Source organism: Petaurus breviceps, unplaced genomic scaffold (genome assembly GCF_028583685.1).
Source record: "Petaurus breviceps papuanus isolate PSGF00001 unplaced genomic scaffold, PetGlider_PUasm1.0 76, whole genome shotgun sequence".
Classification (NCBI taxonomy): Eukaryota; Metazoa; Chordata; class Mammalia; order Diprotodontia; family Petauridae; genus Petaurus; species Petaurus breviceps.
Genome location: NW_027186473.1, coordinates 9933627 through 9940420, shown reverse-complemented (window position 1 = coordinate 9940420; position 6794 = coordinate 9933627). Strand labels below are relative to the sequence as shown.

Genomic DNA, 6794 nt, shown 5'->3' with positions numbered 1-6794 from the left:
GTGGTGCAGTGGGTAGAACATAGGGCCTGGAATCAATAAGACCTGAGTTCAAACCTGTCCTCAGACATTTACTAGCTGTGTGATGCTGGACAAGTCACTTAACCTCTATTTGCCTTGGTTCCCTCATCTGTAAAATGGGGACAATAATATTACTGAACTCCCAGGGTGGTTGTGAAGATCAACAAATAACGATAGTAAAGTTTTTAGCACAATATCTGACACACAGTAGGTGCTATATAAATTTTAGCTATTATTATTAAAATCAGGAGTAAATAGATTCTGAGTGAGGGTCTAAAGGCAGGTGGGTGGAGGTCTTCTAGGAGTAAATTATGGGAAGTTTAGGAGAACACACTCATCTCAAAATACTACTTGCAAGGAATGAAAGTTGACTCCCTCCATATTATAATTTAGAGAGTTTGAGGTAGAAGGTATCATAGAATTAACTATTCTATATAAGGTGAAAGAATTTATGACCAACCATGAGAAGAGCATTGCAGATGCTGTTGAGGCATCTAGAATGGGAACTAAGGAATACGTATCAAATGACCTGCCCAAAGATTCACAGGGGATAAGTGGCAGAGCCTGATTCCGGTCTCCGATCTCTGTCCCCGTATTTAATGTCCTTTCCACTAAAGCACATCACCTCATTGGTCTCGGGGTATATTTTTGGTGTTCATATTTGTTCCGGTCCTCATGCTACCTATTGTCTTGTCCCTTTTTTATTATAATGACTTTCAGCAGCAACTCCAGTTGTAATTCTGGCATGTTTCACTGCTTTGCCTTTGTTTGCAGTTTAAAATCCTTCTGGAGGAGCTCTGAGCCTGAGAGAACACATAAAGACTTTGCTCTTTCTATTGCAATACTGATTTCAGACAAAGTCATCATTGGAGCATTAACAGCTTTGGCAGACCATTTCAGACAGAAATGTTCGCTTCTGTTCTCTTTTTGTTCATTTGCTTCCCTCTCCCTCACATGGCTTCCAGATAAAACATTAAGTCTCCAGCAATTTTTGTCTCTATAACCAACCCCTCCACCCAACTCTTGGCCCCACCAATGGACAAAATTGACTGCTATTTTGGGTGGTAGTTTGGCAGACATCAGATCAAGACTGATCTTTCCTGCTCCACCTACTTGTTTCAATTATCTTCCTCATAAATGCAAAGCCAAGAGTTTGAGGAGGGTTTTGATTAGGAGTATGTAGTCATCACAATTGGAAACACAATTCTATTTGGGACCTATTAATCCCTTTCTAAAATCCATTCTTCATTTTGAGATTTTGGAGCAGCAACTTGTCTCACTCCTTTGACCTTGGATCTCCAAGAGTTGGCCAGCAATTTCTCTGGGTAGGACTGTACATTTCATCATTTTGCTAAAATAGGTCTCTGCAGGTAACGTCACCAAAGAAGGCATCTTCAACATTCTAGAATCCTTGACTATTATGAAGCTTACAACAATACTGACATTCTTTTTAATTAACAATTTTTTCGAGGTGGGAAGGCAAGGCAATTGGGGTCACACAGCTAGTAAGTGTTAGGTGTCTGAGGCCAAATGTGAATTCAGGTCCTCCTGACTACAGTGCTGGTGCTCTATTCACTGTGCTACCTAACTGCCCTGAGAATTTCTTCTTAACTGATGCTCTCCAATAATTTTTAAATTTTATTTCTAGAGAGTATATCAACTGGGGATGCTGTTGGATTTACATATGAACATTTTGGTGAATATTCATCATTTGGAGATGTGACAGCTTTTTGGTTGCTAATCTAAGTAAAGTTCAGTGCATTTCAATTTCCAAATCATTTACTTCCACTATTTATTTTCTTCTTGGAGACTAGTCTGTTTAGTGGAGTGGAAAGTGTTGGAACTCTAGATTCAGAGGAAGTGGGTTCAAATTCTGCCTCTGATGCTTATTACCTCTGTGACCTGGGGCAAGTCACCTTCCCTGGAACTATCTCCTCAGCTTAAGAAATGAAGTTTTTTTAAAAAAAGTTATGTAATAATCTCATTATATGTTTAAAAGGAATAGCAAGTTGTACATAATAGATTTGCAGTTTCATGTACAATTATCTTTTTCTTGTTCTACTATTTTATAGAGATACTTGTCTTGTTAAGTTCAGAATAAAATAAATTTTAAAAAAGAAATTATATAGTTGGATTGTTTAGTTGTTTTTCAGACATGTCTGATTTTTTGTGACTCCTTTTAGCATTTTCTTGGCAAAGATATTGGAGTGGTTTGACATTTCCTTCTCTAGCTCATTTTACAGATGAGAAAATTGAAGCAGAGTTAAGTGACTTGCTCAGGGTTACACAGCTAGTAAGTTTCTGAGACTGAATTTGAATTCAGGTCTTCCCAACTCCAGGCATGGCACTCTATCCATTGTGTCACTGCCCTCTAAAGTCCCTTTCAGTTTTAGGGTTTTTGTTAGTATGAAAAGACACGGTTTATGTAAAGGGACTTTGGTAACTGTAAAACACCATGTAAATGTTATATTATTATTATTATTATCACCTTTTCCTAAAGCAGATGTCAGGTGCCATAGCTAATTTGCTGCCTTTTCACGAGCTGGCAACTTTGCCATTACAGCACCTGAAAGGGTAGCAGCTGGGTGATGCAGCTGTAAGAGTACTGGGTCTGGAGTCAGGAAGAGCTGAGTTCAAATGTGCCCTCTAGCACTTATTTGCCGTTTGACCCTAGGCAAGTCACTTAACTTTGGTTTCTTTTTTCAGTAAAATGGAGATCATAATAACTCCTGTCTTGCAGGCTTAATCCATTAAAAAAGGAACCTTATTTTCAGGTTTTCTAGGTAGCCTGGCCTACTGGAAAGAGAAATAGGCTAGAAGCTAGAAGATATTATGTGCCTGACTTGGATTTGGGGGAAAATTCTAGAATGCATTATTAAAGGAATGATTACTAAGTAATCAGAAGGGGAAGAGATAACCACTATAACAATAGGAGGTCTTTAATAAATGTGTATTGACTGATTGAATCAAGTTATTCCAAACTAATCTCATTTCCTATTTTTTGACAGGATTAATATACTGGCAGATCACAGTAATACTATAAGCAAAGTACACGTATCTGCCTTTGTCTAAGGCTTTTGCAAGGTTCTCATGGACAAGACAGACAGGTGTGTTAGATGGAAGGTATCATTGGGTGGATTCTGGGAGTGTTTGAATGACTGTACCCAAAGAGCAATGATTAATGGATTGAGGCCAGGCTGGAGGCAGATCTCCAAAAGAGTCTTGGTTGTTGCTATTTCTGCTAGTCTGGCAGACATCAGCTCAAGATTTATCGTTCTCCCACCCCACCTCTTGTTTCAATTGTCTTCCTCACAAATGTAAAGTCAAGAGTTTGAGAAGTGTTTTGACTCTGAGTACATGGTCATCACAATTGGAAACACACTTCTATTTGGAATCTATTAGCTCCTTACCAAAATCCATCTGTCTTCTTCACTTTGAAGTTTGGAAGACACTCCTTGTTTCCTTCTTTCTTTGACGTTAGATCTCCAAGAGATGCTGGTGGTGTCGAAGGTTGGAGGACCATACCCTGTGCTATCCAACAATGGATGAAATCATTAAAGAATAGATGGCATACTTAGTGAATTTGGGCTGGAAGAGACAGCTAATACTAGATGGCTGTCTGATACTAGATGATATTATCCAAAATGATGTGGATAATTTAGAATGAGTGGTCAAAACCAATAAGAGAGAAGAATGTAAAATGCTAAACAATTTCAAAAATTCAACATAGATTCATTGTACATAAATATTTTTGTTGTTGTTATCAGTAGTTTTTCAATCACTAAATCTTCAAGATCCCATTTGGGGTTTTCTTGGCAAAGATACTGGAGTGGTTTGCTATTTCCTTCTCTAGCTCATTTTCCAGATGAGGAAACTGAGGCAAACAGGGTAAAGTGACTTGCCCAGGGTCACACAGCTAGTAAGTGTCTGAAGCCAGATTTTAACTTGGAAAGATGAGTGTTCCTGACTCAGGTCTGGCACTCTAACCACTCTGTCATCTAACTACCCACATGTGTAAGTATAGGGCGGGGTGAATGTTATCACATAACAGTTTATGTGAAAAAAGACCTGGGGATCCTAATGGACTGCAAATGTATGACCTAGTCAACCAAAAAGTAACTGTGCTTTGAGGCTCTCTTAATAGAATCATACAATCCCAAACCATGGTAATAATAGTCCTGTTGTATTCTCTCCTGGGTTAGGCAACTGTGGAAGAACATATTGCATCTGGGAACCATATTTTTTACAAGTTTGAGTGTGTTCAGATGAGGACAACTGAGATGATGAGGACATTGAAAATCACCTCATACTAGCCCTGGCTGATAGAACTATAGAAGTTCAGCTTGGAGAAGAAAAGATTTACAAGGTGCCTGATAGCCATCTCCAAGTGTTTGAAGAGCCCTCCTGTGCAAGAGAGATTAGGTTTATCCTACTTGACTCCAAAGGAGGAATTATAAACAATCTGGAAGGGATAGAAGCAGGTTGTTTTTTTTTTTTAAGATTTGAGAACCGGATCTGTGACCTTTTATGTATATGGGACACTCAGTCAATCAATAAACATTTTTTAAGCACCTACTATGTTCAGTTGTGCTAAGTGCTGGGAGTGCAAAGAAAGTTAAAAGATAGTCACTACTGTCTCCTCTGATGTTGAACCCACCCTGAGGCAGACCCTCAATCACCTCACACCTGGTCTATTGCAACAGCCTACTGGCCATTCCATGAGTGAGTCGGTAATGAGCCTCTTTGATGTCTGACATAAGCATTTGAGATCATCATGAAATCTTTATCCAATCTCAAGTTAAAAATCATCATGGATTCACTTAAAGTGTGTGTGTGTGTGTATCATGTACACAAATGTTTTATAAATGGAAAGCTTTTAGTTAACCATGGAATCCTATACTCCACGTGGTTAGGAAACAGAAAGTCAGAATACAGTAACCTTTGAATGAGATTGGCTTCTCATTTCTGATTTGGGTTGAGATGCTTAGTTTAATCATCTAAGTAGCAGGCAAGCCTTTCTACTGTCTAACAGTCACAGCTATCCCGAGCAGAGACTTACATCTGGGATAAGAGGAGAAAGGGAAAGATGGGGGAGAAAGAGAAGGAATGGACACAAGACCCCCAAATGTTCACTGGAACAGTTCCACCCCCCAAAAAAATGTTTCAGCTAGTGAGAAAAATGCTGTTCTTGCTTGGTGAGATTTTCTTTAATTACGTGAACTTCATTATACTGTAATTATACATAAGAAGTACAATATAATAGAACACCATTATAATTATACAACAGGGAATTATCAATATTCAACCTGCTGGCTATAATTGCCTTTGATGTTCATTATAAAAAGACTTCTGTATAAAAATATGAAGCGGGAAGAAAAGAGCCTTAAATGGAATTTGCGCAGAGGCCCACCTCCCTAAAGATGGTGCTGCCTCTGCCCTTCTTAACTGATTTAAAGAAAACTTTGAATTGCAGTATCAGTGGGAATAGGACCTAGAGCTTCTGCGGGTAGAATTTTACAATGCAGTATGCTTCCAAGGCAGGACACTGTGACTGGTAGGAGCCTGAGCTATTTGGACCTACTGAAGGACCATTCATCTGGTGTAGGAGCCCAACTAACCATGCTATGTACTTACTGGGTCACTACTACTGGGATGTTTGATTTTCACTGATACAGTACAATAGATAAAGGTGATTTTTCTTGTTGTTGTTGCTGTGTTTTTGCTTTAAGGCCACAGGGACTGACTAACCCAACACAGCAAAGTGAAGAGCTCCAAACATCCCCAGTAGCAGTCAAGATATTTCTGGAATTAGACTTACCTTGGAATGACTCCAATGTTGCTATAAGCTTCAGTCCTGGCTCTGTAATTAGACAGCAAGCCCTTGCTCAGTTTGGCTAGAATGGGGGACCACTCCTAATGCCACAGAACTGCCGCTTAATTGAAAACCTAATTCTGCTTCTTTTTTTTTACTCCTATGAAGAAACAAGCAGATACAGCAGTGTCAGGGCAAGGGACCCACATCACTTAATCAGTGACGGATTGTTAAAGGCATTGTTATGTAATTATTGGGTGACTAACACAACAAACAGACTCAGCTGTGGTCGCCAGCCCAATTAGATCCATGCAGCTGAGTTTCTATAGGCTTTTCACAGGAGGAGCCAAGGAAAGCACTGTACGTTTACATGAAGCAAGCAAAAGAGGACAATAGATGATTAATGGACCAGGAAGCATATTTGGATGTATTCAGCTAATGTGCTCCTATCAAACAATTTACTTTTGCTTTTCAAAAACCTCACTGGATTGGGATGGGAGGAGAGGAAGGAAACAACTTCCTTTTGCCCAATTTTTTTCTAATCTGTCCAATCATTAAAAGTCCAAAATATATATATTTGGAAAGGAATGAAAGTTTCTTATTTCTAACTAACATGTGAACGGATATGTTTAAACTATGACACACCTACTATTTCAGTCTGAGCTCTGTTGGACAGACCAGCCACAACATTTGGATGAAAGTCAAAACAAATGTTCTTTGGTTGGCACAGATAACTGGGGGTTGTCTGTGATAAGGACAATAACTGACATTTATATGGTGTTTTTAAAGCTTATAAAATGTTTTACACATGTTACCTCATTTGGTCTTCATAGCAACCCTTAAATAATACAAATATCATTATCCCTATTTTAAAGATGAGGAAACTGACACACAGAGCAATTGAATAACCTGTCCAGAAATAGGCAGTTTGTAAGTGCTGGGGCTGGGACTGGAACCTAGATCT

General features: G+C 38.9%; 1 long non-coding RNA gene across 1 annotated transcript; it reads left to right on the top strand.

Moving 5' to 3' along the window:
• Positions 1 to 1191: 1191 nt before the first annotated feature.
• LOC138174708 (uncharacterized) lies at positions 1192 to 4573 on the top strand. The gene is made up of 4 exons (XR_011171802.1): positions 1192 to 1343; positions 1667 to 1714; positions 3027 to 3125; positions 4221 to 4573. It is a non-coding gene; the product is annotated as an uncharacterized lncRNA (long non-coding RNA).
• The last annotated feature ends 2221 nt before the right edge of the window (positions 4574 to 6794 follow it).